Source organism: Euprymna scolopes, chromosome 4, assembly GCF_053919585.1.
Source record: "Euprymna scolopes isolate OS-2025 chromosome 4, ASM5391958v1, whole genome shotgun sequence".
In the NCBI taxonomy this organism is placed as follows: domain Eukaryota; kingdom Metazoa; phylum Mollusca; class Cephalopoda; order Sepiida; family Sepiolidae; genus Euprymna; species Euprymna scolopes.
This window is the reverse complement of record NC_136485.1, coordinates 139181591-139200470: the sequence shown is the minus strand read 5'-3', so window position 1 is coordinate 139200470 and position 18880 is coordinate 139181591.

Here is an 18880-nt window from a genome sequence, read left to right as displayed (position 1 = left end):
GAATTCTTCCTAAGTTTTGGTTTCAGTAGCGATTATAGCTGAAGGAACTAAAGTATATATATATATATAGAGAGAGGTATTTGGGATTCGGTTTCGATTCAAGCTAATGAACCAAAGTCATATGGATATATTTTTTTATTTTTGAAATCGCAATTTTATAATGCGTAAAGTCGATAGAACATTGACTTTATAATAACATACGAAATCTGCAAGAATTAAAATATATTTAAGCGTACTTTACGACAGGGCTTTGCCGGGCGTTCGTGCTAGCTTAGATAAATACTTTTGCAGTTTTAACAAAAAGGCTACAATAATATCAGCGCGTATTCATTTTTAACTGAAAATCTACAGAATGCCAACATCAATATATTACATATGAATACATATGTGCTGTGGAATTTCCACAGGTCCCGCTAGTTCTTTTACTGTTTTATTGACTTTGCGTACCGGCGTTCTATATCAGTCCTCAGGATTCCTATAGTCGCTATGGCATCATAAATATTCGATGCCACTGCACCCCAATATCACTGATTAATTTCAGTGTTTCTCACAAAATCACGCACGTACACACAAACCGTGTATACTACGTAGTTATTTTATAATAGGCTTTTTCAGGCAATTTAAACAACAGTAGGTTTCGGTTTGTTATAAAATAAGTCTGACATTTTTTCCTTTTAATGAAAATCGTATATAGAGATATAACTTCTTTACAAAACGTATTTCACTGCTTAAGCTATACTCACTAGAATGAATTTTGGTTATATATATGAAATATAAATCTTAATTGAATATAAAAAATGATAAAATCAATGTTTTACAGAGAATAGGCCTGTTTATTTATGAATTACTTTGGACTATTAAAATTCTATTTAGAAACAGTTATTTAAATAAAATAATTTAGTAATAACATTACATCTATTTTATGAGGTGCCTTTAATAAGTTTCAAGACTTTTTTGTAGATGCATTTAGAAATTGCCATAGACTCTTGAAAGTTCAGTATATTATGGCTATACCTCTTATGAGACGACTGACTAATTTTTATGATTTCAGATTCAAATGAACAACTACAGCAGGAATTGGAATACACCCTACTAAAGCCTTATTGTCACAACTGGTGAATTTTTGCCGTTTTCGTTGTTATTGTGTGTTGTATCTCCTCAGCCATTCCTATGATTTCAAATTCCACTGTTTATTTTTTAAAGTTTTCCGGAATTAATATTATTATTAAAGTTTAATTTTTATTATGGTTGTCTTTTTTTATTATGCATAACAAGGAGCATAACCTAACTTAAAGGGAGTATAAGATTGACCTTAGATGTAGTTTCAGAAGCCTTGTAGCTCTTGCTTACCGTTATTTAGTCCTTATATTTCATGAGCGGTGTTTCTGACAAAGGGGGGAAAATTCATCATTTTTGTGTCTGAATCTATCCATTGAATACTTATCGTTAGTTGGATTTAACATTGGTTTCTAAATTTTTTCAGAAAGAAATCAGGTATTTACAAGAGAGGTCACATGAAGTTGCCAACACCCAAAGTAAAAGTGTCTCAATGGAACGAACTGGATTCGAACTTAGGGCAGTCAGATTGTCAGTCCGTGTCGTTAAAAACTGAGTCACCGTTAGCGCGTGCTCTCTCATATATATATATATATATATATATATATATATATATATATATATATATATATATATATATATATATATATATATATATATATATATATATATATATATATATATATATATATATATATATATATATATATATATATATATATATATATATATATATATATATATATATATATATATATATATATATATATATATATATATATATATATATATACTAGAAGAGGTACCCGGCGTTGCTCGGGATTAAATGTAAGTTAAATTCCTTATTTATTTTATTTTTTATTAAATGTGAGACATGGCCATGCGAGTATTACATTTTTTCTAAACAGTTAAATTCTTGTAAGTAAAAAAAAAAAATTACTCGAGCTGAGATCGAAACCGGAACCTTAAAACAGCGAGTCAAGTACGATAATCATCAGGCCAGCTTGACAGAATCTGTACAGGCTGTTTATAAACCTACTTATACTTAACTTAATGTAAACGATTTGCGCATACGAAGTCGTGAAACAGCAATAGATAAAAATCCTACGTCTCTCACGCAACAATTTGTCAATCTCGACCTCTTAGCAACCCTTTTTCCGGATCTAACCTGATTATAAAATTTTCCACATGTCGGAATTTTCTTGGGAGTGTATTCAAAGTCTTTAGATAAAAAAAAATTCGTTGAGTATATAGGTTGAGAAGTGGCCTCATGCACACACATTCTCACACACACATTATATATAAGTCTCTTGTCAAATCCTTACATATATATATATAAGGTTCCGATAATAAATACAAACATGACTTGTTTATAGTAGTGAAAACTGTAAAACCATCTACATTTTCTAGTTAAAGTCCTTTCTAGAAATACATCGGGCACGTGAGGTTCCTTCTTATGGGTTGCCAACATCCCGCTAAAGTATTTCTGTGGAATACACTGGATTCGAACTTGGCTCAGTAAGGTTGTTAACCACTAAGCCACCGTCACCTCCTATGACGGCGGTGATAATGGTCATCAAGTTCGTCATCTTTGATTCGGAGGTCGTTGGTCATACTGCAAGAAACTGTTCCAAAAAATGAAACGTAAAGCGAAACAGTTTATTAGAAACTCTGCGGAAAACAAATCTCTATAATAAAACACGACCTAAACACAAGCGCTGGTTGAGAGGATTCTGTTAGCTTTTACTTTTTCTATACATTTTTTTCTTCAGTGTTTGTCTTACTGTTATCGCTTGTTCTATTTAATGCAGAAAGTGCACCGCGTCTGTTTGCTTTCACTTGCATTCTTAAACGGGAGGATTTGGTAAACAACATTCCATTTAAGATTTAAAGTTTAAAATTCTCTGAGTTCCTAAATCTTGTTGACCACGAGCACTCCCTCCAATCTATAGACACGTGCATCCATTGCATAGATACGTATGAGTGTACATGCGCATTGAATTACATTGTTCTCGGGTTTCGTAATTCTTTCAAAGTTTTTTTTTCTTTACGAGATGATTGGCATTAAATTCGGGTGTTGTGACAACTAAGCAGCAGAGAACAAATAAACTGGGTTGTCAATTTTTTTTTCTCTTATCTGGGGGTCACCGCTTATCAAGGCCCGAAAGCCACTCTGGGATAAGCGTTAATAAGTGTTAGATATATGATCAGTAATGGTGGAACTTGGGTATAGCTAAATTATTTAAGAGGATGGCTAAACAAGACCTTAGTTACATTAGACTTTGAAAACAACCATGTAATAGTCGGGTGTGAAACAGCCACGCGGTATTTTGTTCCTCAGACGGACAGTTCTAGGAAGGAAACTCTGGTCATGGAATTTGTTTAGTTTTGCACAGCTTGAAAATGAGGGAAATTGTTGACGGTTGTTATAGGTAGATGTGTACTTGTTGCGAAAGTTTTACAGGCTAGGAGAATATATTGAAGCTCAGTCGAGCACCTATCATGAAAGTAACGATATAGACTCGCAATATCTCTTCTGTAAGAAAGAGGAAGTAAGGAGGTGAATTTCGAAGACGGGTTTGTACTCTGTCAACATAGGAAATGATACTCTTAGAAACTCCTCCCCAACTGGCAACAGCACTCCATCTTAGACTCTTGTACAGATAAAGGCTTGCATTGGGAGTGCGATACTTTCTGGAGCAGTAGAATGATCCCATTATTTTTCCAGTGATTTTGGCAACAGATTTGATGTAGGGTTTCCATTTCAATTTGGGCCAAATGGGGCTTTGAGCGTTGTTGGTGAAAAGATGAAGTTTTATTTTGTGCGCAATATAGGTAAGTAGCCGTTTTTAGCATATTGTACAAGACGCTCCGGGTCATAAAAGAAAGAATCAGAAATGTCCTGGTCATTGTCGGCCTTTTGAGTATTGCTATAGGTGGTAGTATCCTACATTGATGTCTCCGAATGATCGTAGAACATGATTTGGGAGCTCGTTGATGAAGATCAGGAAGATGGCAGGGCCCAGAATTAATCCCTGATGGAAGGCCCGCTTCAAATTTCTGCCAATCAACAACTACTTTCATGAATCTATCAGAGAGAAATGATTTGGTGGCGGAGATGACATTTCTAGCTATTGCGTAATTGAAAATCTAGTGAAGTAGACTTTTGTGTCAAACCCCATCAAATGCATTAGATTTGTTAAGAGCTATTGCTCTAGAAATGAGGTCATTGTTGATGGATACATTGATCCTGTGTGATATTGTTGTGTCGTATTTCTGATATTTTTTTTATTAAATGTGAACTAAAAATAAAAATGAATCTATATATAAATGATAATAAACTTTAAAGAAAAAAATAGAATAATTAACCTTTTTTATGATTGGTCTAAAACTTGAGTTATTTGAAGCTGGCATGAAAAAAAAAAAAAGAAATAAAAGAACTGCCATTTGTTAGCATAGCTAGAAAGCAATCGTTCGTTTTGGAAATTAGAAGAGCATCGTCACCCCCCCCCCCCGACCAGCTATACTCTGGTAAGTTGGCCCGTTATATCCTACATTTTTTTAAAATTTAATTTTTCAAGTTGGATCCAATTTTTGCGGTGCGTTAGTTTATTAACGATGAGGTTACAGAACAGTAAAGAATGGATTTCTACATAACACCGCGGTTCGTGTTCTGCATAAGTGCCGAAGCGTGTTAAGGTCCTTTCCTGATCCTGGTAAACTTGAAGAATCTGATCAACTTTAATCATCCTTCTAGTATAAGGAAGTACCTGAACAGATAAAAACCAAGTGTATTAAGTTTTGTAGGCCTATCTAATCTCTTGAAAGTATTCACAAAACCTACAATATTACCGCATCACATCAGCTGTTGATTTATCAGAATAGAAACAATATTGCTTATCGCTGAAAAGGTTTTTGTTGCGGTGGATGAAAACTTTTCTATTTATCATAGACTCAAGTAACGTATCCATGACTCGCAGGAAACTGATTGTTTTTTTTACTGAGATAAAGAAGACCGATCCTTCGTATTTTTAGATACTGGGTATACTGTGGCCATTTTCCAGGGTGTTGAGAAGCATCTCTCCTTAAGACAACGCTTTAAACAATTTTGAAAGCATAGGAGCTAATTTTGGTTGCAAGTTTTTTTTTTTTAGCAATATGATTAGAATGTTGTCAGAGTCAGTTGTTTTGCAGAAATCAAAGTTTTTGATAAGTTTGGCAACATCTCGAACAAACATTTATATCGCACAGAGTATTTTCTGTCCTGGAAGGAAATTCAGGGGGTAGGTGGCCCTGATCACACAGGATAGAGTTTGATGCGAAGTTCTTAGACAAAGACAAACTCTTTGCTAATGCTGACATAATCACTTCAGGTCCGTTGATAATAGGATGGAAGATACGCATCTGTTCAGAACCCTGTTATGCGCTCAAACTTGTGGGAAATAAGCATCTGCTCAGCTATTTAGTTAGTTGGGGCAAAAGACTCTCGCGGTTTTTTTTATAACACTTTACCAAAGGTAGCTGGCAGTGCTAATGTCGGCTTTAATTTCTGAACATCTATTTCGTTGAAAGCAATTAAAATAGTGATTTATGTGTGTAAAAGTAGCAGCACGATCAGAAGTACACTGTGGCACTATGTTCGACTAAGGTCGTTGAATGCTGGAGAGGTGGGAAAATGAGAAAAGAAAAGTAGGTTTAGCGAGTATCAAAAGGACTTATCAATAGACAGTGGACAGGAATTTTTTCTTAACATTGAGAAGGGGTTAGTTTATTGCCAATAGTCTAGGACGCAACTACCGGGAAATGCCGACGGTGCTGCCCAGGTATTTTTGAAAGCTAGAGTGCTTTTTTCTCTAGAGCGCTGGCTCTTCAAGTCCTGTTTTTTCTGACCTTGTGTCACATCTTCCTATCGTGAAAGAGATAAATACCACCATTCTCTTTCGTGCACTTGTTTTCGCTGTTCTTTTCTTTTTTGTTTTAACGGTTTCCTACGTGACTTTACACAACGAATGTCATCTGCTTCAAGTGTTGTGCCAACCTAGCTGCCACCAACAAAGAACAAACTGGATTGTCACACTTGTTTTTGCTTTTTTTTTTATCGAGAATTATTAGAATGAGATGATGTCATAAATGCCCTTGAAGATGATTAAAAAAAAATAAGGAAAAAAAGAAAAAAGATCCGGGTTCACATCGGCCACTAAAGCTAAACATACTGTTTAGAAGAACCGACGAGAGAGAAAAAATGTGTTTGCAACGTTAATCGTGTCTTATGGTTGACGGGCTGCTTTCAATAGAAATTAAATGAACACACATGGCGGCCACGTGCGCACCGATAGAGCTATGTTCTTTTGTCTCTTTCAATCAAAACTAGTAACATCCCCAACTTCTTGGACATTTGACAAACATCAAAGTGTACTTAGTGCAAATAGCTTTTGTAAATAAAACTGATTTTAAACTATTATAAATATTTTAAGCAGGTTAGTCCATGAAGTAAATGTGGTATTTCGGTGATTACTTGAGTGAAAGTTAAGGACAGGGGATAAGACGGGCAGTTCTTAGACAAATGTCTAAGAAGTATGTCTAGTTAAAAGTGGGACAGATACATTGGCGTACAGATGCCTTTTTTATGCAAATCGCTCCAGACAAAGCACGAAGTCACTTCAGATCAGGAGTTGAAAAGTACTACTTAAATATGAAGAAAACTATCTAACGATAAATGTTAGATGGATATTTCTCCGAAAAATGCCAGGTAGCCTGATTGTGAGCGATGGTTGGTGTCTAATTAAGAGAAATATTTTGATAACAAAAAGAATGTTGAACAACAGAAAGAATGTCATCGAAGCGGATAAGAAATCTATAATACTAAAATATTTATGTTAAAATATGTGCCAAGAATGTTAACTTGGTGAGAAGGAATTTTAGTTTTCATAACTAACAAACAGGAATTTAGATACACAATAACGATGGTTTATCAGCGACGTTGTACGGCATAATCACGTTGATACTCGTTGGATCACCGAAGTTAAGCAACGTTGAACCTAGTCAGTACTAAATTGGTGACCATTTGGGACTTCCAAGTGTTGTATGTGTTCGCTTATCTCGGCATTGTTTCCAGCCATCCTTACCACTAGACTCACGCAGTGCCGATTCAGCAGAGGTGTGGTTGGGATTGCACAACCCTTGCCTGACAATTACATGCACAGCTCCCCTACAAAGGGGTATCCTTTGTCTTTCGAGACTGAACGGAGGCATGGATTAGTGACGCCAGATAACAAAAGAAAGAAAAGATTTTATACACATGGGCAGTGAGGAGTGATTAGTTTGGTATTCAACGCGTTAGCGAACAGACAGGAGTGTTGTGCTCGAAGGTTTGAACTTGACGGCCGTGGAAATAGCAAATCTAGACTTGTCCGAAGTTTGTTCAACTTTGTACAACTGATGAAGGGACAAAGCATAGAAATAAATGATTATATCCAAATACAATTCACTTCTTGGCGTTTGTTTGTTTGAAAACACATTTTATTCCAACAACCAACAATATGAAGGTTCTCATGGACACACATATACAAGCACCTCTCCTCACACTACTACTACTAATTATTATTACCTTTTTTATTCTAATCACTAATATATTATTTATATATTTATTCCGACGTATGATTAAAACTCCTTTGTTATTCTTGCTCAGCTGAGGGAGCAAAAGACGGAATTAATCAGCATGAATGTATTGTTGGTTCAGTCTATCTCAAGAGATCATAAAATTCCGCGTCCTGATTCAGTCGAGGGATTTCAGCTTGTGGTGTGGCTGTACATGCCGATGCGGGAGCCACAGGACCCACCACAGTTACTGCAGATGTATCTTTTTTTCTCTCTGCCTGGGCTGGGGTCTAAGCTGGATCTGTCCTCTCCTTTCTACGGGCTGGCTTCTCCCGCCAAATTGTGGTTCTCCTCCTCTCTAATGTCTCAGCCACACACCGGATGGTGGTCCGCCAGCCCTCATGGTCTGAGGCAGCAATCTCAAGCTTCGAGGGGCTGAAACTGCCGGCTCTCAGGTCACGCTTGCAGACATTGTGGCGGAGGGCTGGTCGGCCGGTAGGTCTTGTGCCAGAGGTGAGCTTTCTAAACAAAACGTCTTTAGGGATTCGTCCATCATCTATCCAGCTTACATGTCCCAGCCAGCGCAAACGTCTAGTCATCAAGATGGCATACATGCTGGGCATCTGCGCCTTGGTAACAGTCCTGCCAGGTCAAGCCCAGCAGTCTACAGATGCAGCGAAGATGGAAAACATTTAGCCTAGCTTCATTACCGAATAGGAGAGTGCTCAGAACAAATGCCTGATAGACTCATCTTGGTGTTTACAGTCAGCATATCGTTTTCCCACACTCGTTTGAGGTGGGCCATTACTGTTGTTGCTTTGCCGATCATTGTATTCAGCTGGAAATCGAGGGAGAGGTTGCTAGAGATGGCCAAACCAAGGTACGTGAACCTGTCCACCACCGCAAGGGTATGTTCATCAATTGAGATGGTTGGCGCATTGTCTGCTTCTTGGCACATGATCTTAGTTTTCTTTAGGCTGATGGTTAGGCCAAATTCCTTGCATGCCGCTGCAAAACGTTCCATAAGTCACAGCAGCGCTTCCTCTGAATGTGCAGCAAAGGCAACATCGTCAGCAAAAAGCAGTTCTCTGATGAGAACCTTCAGTACCTTTCTTTTTGCACGAAAGCATGCTAGGTTAAAAAGTCCCCCACTGCTCCTTGTGTGTATATATGTAATCAAGTACGGGTATGGGTTGATATCCCGTTGAAAAATAACAAACAAAAAAAATGTGTGCATCATATGACTGTGGTTAATAATAATAATTAAAAACATTGTAAAGATCAGAGTCTTGAAGCGAAGCGGTTGTTTATTTTTGGAAAAGAAATGTCGGGAGATCAAATGACGGGCAAGTTTTTTTTTTTAAACAAAGGAAGATATACTCGTGACATCCAAAGGGCAGGCACGAATGTGTATATATACTCGACAACAGCAACCCAAAAATTAGTTCGATGAGATTGATACTCGATCGGTTCAGTGTTAAGAGCTAGCAGAGTGGGCTTCAACTAATACGTTTCTTCAACTACCGACAGCCTTATTTCAACTCAGAACATTCCTTGAAACAACTAGAAGCACCTTTTGGCTAGCCACCGGGAGTGACTGATTACTTCTGGATACTGTCGAAGTTACAAGCCGCCGTTTTCGTGCATATTCTCGGAATAGCTACACACCGGCTACCTTCAAGACTCTGAAACGCTATAAGAACTATTGTGAATAAACTTAGATTCGTTGTTTATTCGTGTGTGGAATTGTTTTAATTTTCTTTTTACCACACTGAAATCCACAGGTCTCTTATCGTCGATGTTCGTCGTTAGGAGGGTACACAATATTTAGACAATCAACCGATAATTCTGTCACTTTCCCATACCAGGAACTTTAGACAGCTAAGAATTATCACTGGAAGGACGAAAATAGTGAACTGTAAACCACCAGAGTCGGGTCGTTTTCAGGCTGCCGTGATTAGAGTGGAAGAGTTCCGAGGTCGACAATCGTCCTCAACCGACCGGCTTGGTGGGGGGGGGTGACATATACACCATCATCAGAATCTTTAAAGGCATATTAATGAAGTAGGGAAAAGTGTATTCCAAAGAGTGTAGGAGCAAGGACGCATCCCTGTTTCACTCCATTTTTAATTGGGAAGAGTTCAGGGCTTGACCTGTCAAACTGCACTGTCCCGATCATGTCCTTGTGGAAAGAAACAATCAGGTTCAAAAGTTTGGGGGGCATCCAGTCCTCCGGAGGAGGGAAAATAGTCCATCTCTGCTAAGCAGGTGAAATGCCTTGGTTAGGTCTACAAAAGCCAGATGTAGGGGCTGTCTCTGCTCACGACATTTCTCCTACAATTGCCTTACAGAGAACACCATGTCGATGGTTGATCTGGTCTCCTGAAGCCGCACTCTGCCTCTGGGTAAACATGCTGTACGAGGGCCTGGAGTCTGTTGAGGAGAACACTGGTGAAGGCTTTACCAACAACAGTTAAGAGCGAGATGTCGCGGTAGTTGTTGCAGTCACACCTTTCTCTCTTGTTTTTGTAGATCGTGATCTTAACTGGATCTTGTCATTACTTGTAGATCTCCCCTGGTCACTCATAGATTCCACAGGCCGATTGTGATACAGACTACTCTCTGGACGCTAGCAAATTGCGCATCCTCCCCAAGCATGTCCACCACTCCAAGCAGAAGCCATCCCATGCATCAATACAGTCGGAACCACCGTGCCTGAGCTGAGAAAGCGCTTTACCAGAGCCATCGACAAAGCCCTTGTGGATTGCCCAACGGACAGTTCCCCATTGAGATGGAACTATATCAGAGAGGCAATATTTCAGACTGCCTTCGACACTTTAGGTAGAAAAGAAAGGATACAAGACTGGTTTGAGGCAGGAGCTACTGAGCGTGAATCTATAGAATTGAATAAATAAAACTTTCATAAAACACTGAAGGCGAAGAAAACGTAAATCCCCTATGCCCGCCCGTCCCTTTGTCCCCCCCCCTTTGCCTCACTCTTCCCCGATAAGTAGTACTGGTGACCTTCTCATTCAAAGGTTAATTAATACTTCCTTCCATTTTCATTTGACGAACGTATTTTTATCTTGTTTATTTAATTATCTATTACCGTGAGAGACCGAATTAGTCACCGTGACTCAATTTATTCCGTCTCACACATACGAGGGTAACCTATCTTCCAGTGAAAACTAGAAGAGGTGTGAAAAATCTTTATCTACGTGATTACTTAAACTTTATGTGTATATTTATATGGTTTTTTGTGCCCCTTTATGTATGCATGAGAGACGAGAGGTAAGCACTATCTCTGTGACGGAACCACAGGTAAAACAATTCTGGATTTAGTGTTGCGACAAAGAACACAGTATGAAAAATATATAAAATAGCTACTTTAAAACATTAGATCCAGAAGAAAGATTTGGTTGTCATAACCGACAGGTGCTCCCTCGTTAGCCAGCAATGGGGGACCCGGTCGTCATCCTGTGAACGTTAGCTCTTAATTTCAGAAACAGGAATATCACAGGCACCAAACAAGTAATTATCCTTTCTAATTGCAGGTATCAAAATACAGATCCAACACAAGATAATACACTGGTAATGGAATGCTATTACAGAAACCACCCGAACCGAAATATCATGTAAAGAGTAAGAAAAAGAACAACCATGGCATGGATTGACTACAAGACAATGTATGACAGGATCCCTCGAGCATATGATAGAGAGTTTGTGGATTTACAAAATACCAGAGAAGATTATTAATTTGATTGAAAAAAAACAGAGAATATGGAGACTTGAACTAACAGCTGATGAGAAGTACATACGCGAGATAAACATACAAAGAGGTATCTGCCAAAGAGATTCTTTATTATCACTATTGTTCAACATAATTGATAATATATTAATGGAATTACAGGCCAAATACGAGTTTACTAATACAGATGAAGGAACGAACCACCTAATGTATATGGACGACTTGAAACTATTTGAAAGAAAGAAAAAGGAACTAGAAACGTTAATAAACTCAGCAAGATAATCCAAATAGGATTTAGAATAGAAAAGTGGGTACTATTCGTTATAAAAGACGGAAAATTGGAGTGTATGGAATTACCCAACCTGAGAAAAATAAGGACATTTGTCGAGCAATACACCTACAAATATTTCGCACTTCTGGAAGCAGATATCATTAGATAAACAGAAAGAAAAAATTGGAAAAGAATATATAAGAACAAGAAAACTCTTATAAACTGAATTATATAGTAGGAACCTAATAAAAAGTATGAAGAGCAGTATCACTGGACGGTTCATAGGCTGGACAAAAAAAAAAGAGGCATCTCGACCAGAAGATCAGGAAACTTATGACCATGCACAATGCATTTTATCAAAAAGAATGATTCTAACCGACTCAACGTGAAAATAAAAGATCGAGAAAAAGGACTGGTAAGTATAGAAGGTTGTGAAGGACACAGAAACGAATTAGAAAAATACATAATTCAGAACACAGAAAGAATAATGCTACAGCAAAAGACACTGAAAATGAACAAGAGAGAGAATAATAAGGAAGGAATAAGACAAGAAAAATAGGAAGAGAAATAGCAACACAGATGATTCATAAGGGTGACAAAAGATGAGACTTACAAAAACATTTGGACATAACTACAAAAAGAACACCCAAACAGAAAAACTAATAACAGCCACACAGTTTAAGGCGATTAGAACCAACTATATGAAAGCTAAGATCGATAAGATACAAGCAAATAGCAAATGTAGACTGGACAAAGAGATGAAACAATAAACCACATAATTAGTGAATGCAGAAAATTAGCCTCAAATATTATAAAACCAGACTTTGTACTCTTTGCTCACTGCACCCGCTCTTCCCCCGACTTGAATCCTTGGAGTCTTTGTTTGGTCATACGCCGAGAACATCAACATAACCACCCACAACACATAAACACCAAAGCCAATCTGATCGCCATCATCTGCCGAGTATTCGCCAAGCTCCCGTCGGAACTTGGAAACAAGCATGCCCCCAGTTTCGAACCCGTATCGAGGTGGTGATTGAAGCTAAAGGCAGTTACATTGAATAGATGTCAGCTCTACTACATAATCAAGTTTCCTTAATTGATTTTTTTTCAAATAAAGTTTTTAAAATAAAACTATGTTTTACTTAGGGCGACAAATTTATCGTTCCACCGTGTAATTTTATAACAAAATTTTATGAGTTCTCAAACCTTCCTTAAGTTGCTTACTTAAAAACATAATATCTAGATCAGCGGAAAACTCCATATCATGAGAAACCCAACCAAGTTTAGATCAATAAGTTTAACAAACTGCATGGGTAAGACATATGATCAACTAAAGGCTCATATGATATCAAGAAACTAACAACCTTATAAAATTCCAATTAAGCTGTAAAAGCAAAAGAAACACTCTAGACAATTTAGTACGACTTGAAACATTCGTACAGGAGGCCTTATTCCGAAAGAAACATGTGTCTGCAGTCTTTTTTTTTTACCTTGGAGAAGCCCTTCAACACAACCCAGACATACGGAATTATGAAGGACTTGAAAGAACTAAAACTAACAAGCAAACTATCTATACTCATAAACGACTTTATAGATAATAAAGATTTCCAGGTTCGAGTAGAAAACAAGTTATCAGATATCGAGGATCAAGATATAGGAGTTTCACAAAGAAAGCATCGTTTCTGTAATTCTTTGTAAGATAACGATCAACAATATTGTCAAAAATATCTCACCTGGAAATATTTGCTTACTATATGTGGACGACTTTGATTTGTTACAGATCTGAATAAATAAACATAATAAAAAAGACATCTACAACTTTGCATTTGCAAAAAAATAAATGGGCTACTAAAAATGCTTTCAGAATTTCCAAAACCAAGATGAAATGTATCCATTTTTGCCAGGATCGAAAATGACACAAAGTCCCTATTTTGAAATTAAGTAAATACTCTGAACTCACTTTTTTTTTTAGAAAAAGTTTTCTCTCCTGTCTTTTCATTATACATAAATTTTGACAGAGCTGTCACTGGCTAGTGGGAATTCATTGTCGTCTGCTCTCTTTCTGTCTGCTGTTCATGCCGTCCCGTCTCTCCCACTACACCTCTTTACTTACTCATCCTGCTGATCTGTGTGACGTCACCAGCCCTGCTACCTCCAACTGCCCCTCTCTCTATTTCACTACAGCGACTGCTGTCTACGTGACGTTGCAGCACATTATGGTACATATACATAGGGGCTGATGAGACGCCAAAAACTTGCAATATAATATTTCCCCAAACTTGCTTTCTATCACGTAATTTTTCCATAACACGAAAATACCTTTGCAAAAAGAAACAAAGACTATTAAATCTTTTAGCTTGGGCATAGGAAAAACTATCACCGAAGCATAAATAAGCCCTTCTCCAATCCAACATAATACCTCCTCGGAAATTTCCTCTTGGCTTCTAACTCGGTCAACTATAATACTTGAACTAACAAACCATCCCAAGATGAAAACAAACGCGACCTCCATCTAGGAAATCCTCTTTATCAAACAAAATTACTCAAAACATATACATTTATACAGATGACCTATAAATAGGTGACAATGTAGGATGTGCTGCCATCCAGAACAAAAATCAAATCCCCAAAATGCCTATTCAACAAAGCATTCATTTGTAGTGCAGAACCGCAGAAATGAATTTAGCTCTAAGCTAAAATTAATAATAAATTTAAAAAAGTATCATCTTTTTAGATTCCAAACCCACACTTTTCTCATTAAAAAAAAAAAAAGATATAAGCAACCCCTCCTTATAACCAGACAACTAAATATTCAAATAACTACATTATCAAGGAGTATTAACCTTAAGAGAAAAATCCAAGTTGTCCCCGACGGTCATACATACAAACAATATGATATAAATGCGGGAGTACCTCAGGGGTCTATCCTTGGACCTTTATTCCTGATATTCATAAATGACCTCCCTGATAAAATTGTTTCAGAGATGGGTATATTTGCTGAGGACACCACTCTATAACAGGCATGAGGGGAAAACAAATGAACACATATCTAAAGAAATGGCAGAAACACTAGAGGATGACCTTCAATCTAGTGGAATGGGGACAAAAATTGATGGTCACATTCAATGCTGCCAAGACTAAGCTTGTTTTCTTCAATAATTACAAGAAACCTTCTCTACCACCAATAGCAATAGCCAATAACATTACCCGAAAGTACTTCCTTTAAACTCCTCGACTTAACTTTTACAGGGAACATGAACTTGAATAGATACCTTGAGAGCATTGCCAAGACTTCTGCAAAGAAGTGGGCTCTCTCTACCGTGCTAGAAAACTACTTACGCCTGAAAGTATACTGTACCTAAATAAGGCCACCATTCGCCCATGTATAGAGTACTGTTGTCACATTTGGGCTGGTGCATCTGCTGCTTCTCTCACTCCTGGACAGGGTTCAAAAGAGTTGCCAACCTGATAGATCCTGAACTGTCAGGTAGGCTTCAGCCTCTGTCCCACCAACGAAATACCGCATCCCTCTGTTTTACAAGTACTTAATGCTCTGACGAACTACAAGCACTTGTATCCCCTCGACGTGACTACCCCCGAAAAACCTGACAAACAGATAAGTGCCACCCCTTCACAGTAGAGATCCCTAGGTGTAAGAAAGCCTTCTACTCCAGTAGTTTCTTCCTCAGAACTGCTAGACTTTGGAACTCCTTTTCAGGATTCTGCTTTCCCAACTATACTGACATGCAGAAGTTCAAGTGTAATATGAACAAACATCTTGCTACTCATCTCCCTTCATAATGCTTTTGCAACTTATGTCCCCGATAGTAGCCCCCTACTTCAAAATGGCACTGTGCCTTGTTTGGGGTGGAAATTGATTAATAATTAAAAATGAAAAAAAAAAAAAAACTCAAAAACTAAAATGAAGCAGTCTTATATGAAGATTCCATGCACAGATTTCTGACAAACCATTAACAAATTTTAGCTAAATGTTAGAAAACATGGAACAACTACCCTAATAAATTACACCACATATACTCTACAATAAAAGAATAGCAACTGGAATGTAGGAAGCAGAGGAAGGAAGTAATCCTAGCCAGATTACGTATATACATTCATTACATTCTCACCTTCTAAAATGTATAAATTATATATACGATATCACAAACTTCTGTCAATTAAATACATACTTACTCATTTCGCTATTGATGGACTGGAGTGATTCTTATTTTGTATATATAAAAAATATTTTTATTTGAACCCGACATGTAATTTGTATTGTATATCTGTTGCTGGTTTTACTTCCATGGCCACTCACATCAACGACGCGTTTCGAACCTGGTGTCAGAAAAAAAGGAAGTTGATCCAAAAATGGCGTTGGGGTCCAAAGAAGTATAATTAAAAAGAAAATATGTGCACACATACGTATATACCCATATACATACATACGTATATACCCATATACATACATACGTATATATAGGGACACTTCACAATGTTAAAGAGATATGCGTAATATAAACCCTGTTTATATACAGCTCCAACTATACAATGATATAAGATTTGAAAAACATAATAGTGGATGGGGCTTTACCTTTTCTTGGCCTGGTGGAGTGAAAATATTTTAAGACTAGCAGGCCGCCTGGCATTGCCCGGTCATAAAATACGATTAAATATAATATTTTGATTTATGCAGATTTCATATTTATTATTATATTAGATCCGATATAGAGTAATGATTTAAAAAGTTAAAATAAAATGATTCGTGCGCCACCACCGAGTATCGCAACCAAAACGTTTAGCTTACGACTTTTTTCTGTAGCATGAATGCCTGAACTATGAAGACATGTTTGTTTCCCAGCTAAAACCCAAATATAATGCTTTGCATGGGTTCGAATAGCCTATATATTAAGTTTCATGTCTGTAGACTAAAACTGACAGCAGAGTTTGGTAGGCAATATTTTCAAACAAATATATATACGCATACATACATATAGAAAGGGGTTCGTGTTTACTACAACGTTTTTACGCAAAAATTATGCAACTATAAATAATGTAGAATATCTGCATAATATAATTACATGTAATAGCTAACTAAAGATGATCATCCCATAAGAAAACCGAAAAACTAACAGGGAATTAATTAAAATGAAGGTTTAAAAGAATATGCAAATTAGCTAGATCTTTTGCTAGTGAATGCAATTCCGAGATCCATATATAACAGTTGTATTTTATTTTTAAATAAATAGAAAAGGATTTTTAATATGAATATCAATACATAAAAAAATATATATATATAGGACTATAGATTTTTTTTTAGTATAAAAGAGGAATGTAACAGATTAGGACCTTAAGGTCGATAAGTGAGTATTTTAGCTAGCTAAATACATAATACACAGCAAAGCAGTTTCTAACAAATTTCAACTGACCCCAAACATCAACGTATCACATGATAGAAAGATGTCAAAGTATAATGTAACATTACACCCAAACCGTGTCGTTACTTTTCAACTACTCGGACACACGTTGTCTGGTATCGTTTCAGGAACAAACAAACAAGGAAAGACAAAAAAAAAAAAAATACGACTCCGAATTTTTTTTAATGAGTGCAGATGAACAACATTTATTCGTGGGTTTTCTAACAATAACGCATTTCATATTTCAAAAATCGTTTTGCAACCTCTGCCGTATTACATGTGTTTTTAAAAGTCTCTCTCCCAGCCACCCGAAACCGTCCGCGACTTCACACGTCCGTCTTCAACAGCACGCACTATGCTTCTCTTGATCGACCACGTGCTGTCTTTTCTTTCCTACTTTCCGTGACGTCAGCGTGTGCATACTAGCCAATTTGCATACGCACTTTAACGGCTGCTGCTAATATTTTCGGTAGTCAGCTATCCCACAGCTGCTGTTGATTTTTTTCACACGCACTCATACGCGCTATGTTACCAAAAAAGCGCACCATTTCGTTACAAAAGTTTAGAAGATAAAGGACACAGATAATCATATATGCAACGGCCGAATCGTAGTAGAGAGGGTCGAGCAGAGAAGTTTGGGATTCAGTTACAGAATTGTTCGCTTGGCGCGAGAATTGTTTTTTTTTTTTACGCCCGGAGAGCCAAAGGAACGTTACGACTTGATATATAGACGAGCGATGAGAACTTGACATTGCGACTCTGATCACCACAATGTCAATGAGTTTGAAATTAAGCTACATTTACAATTATAAATGTTTATTGTTTAAAACAATGAATGAACTGGTTGAACTGTTGTGCTTTCAATTATATAAACGTTTTATGGACTGAGGTTACCAGCTCGTTTGAAAGAACTGTCTCATGCTCATATGTTTATAATATGAGTAAACACCCATCCACACACAGCGCACACATGTAACAGAGCGCGAACTCGAGTATGGCAGCTATATGCAAATACCGAGCCGTGTGCGAAATGACGTCACAGTAAGGAAAAAGAAAAACTCTATAAAAAAGGAGAGATGATGTTCGAGAGGACAGAGAAAAAGTATGATTACATTTTATTCGAGAAAATACCAGGAAAAATTGTTACAGAAAAAGGAGTCGAGTTGTTCCTTGTGAGGTACTCTGCTACAATGTGTTGGGTCTACATGTGTGTACGTTTCATTAAAGAGCAGAGAAAACTCTTGTTTGTTTCTTTTACGATCCATTTTTCTTTTTGATTTGCTAGTTTCCGAACATTCTGTTAGAGTGTAAAAAGAAATTTGCCATATTTGCGAACGTTTTCGAAATCGATAAGTCGTCCTCAGGCGAGTGATAAAAATAATAAAAAATAAGGTAATAAATTTAATGGAAAGACGACTAAAATCGATTAAAATCGTTTAAAACACTTGCAAGCATTTAAGCGTGCCATCCTCTTCGTATTGAGCTTGATAAATGGTTGTTTTTTTATACTAATATGTGCATTATTATAATAATAATATATGTACACGTGTGAAACGTTACACGCACGTATATACACGTAGATGACGTCACAGCTGTAACGAGAAGTCACGCGTGGCGGGAGAATGAGGAAATAAATGTCGTTGTTACAGAAAAAAATAGGAGCCGAGTTATTACTTGTCCTATGTTCCTTGCGACGTACTCTGCTACAACGTGTCGGGTAACGTTACACACGCGCCATACACTGATACATTGATACGCAGTATGTTATATAAAAGCTTATATACTTTC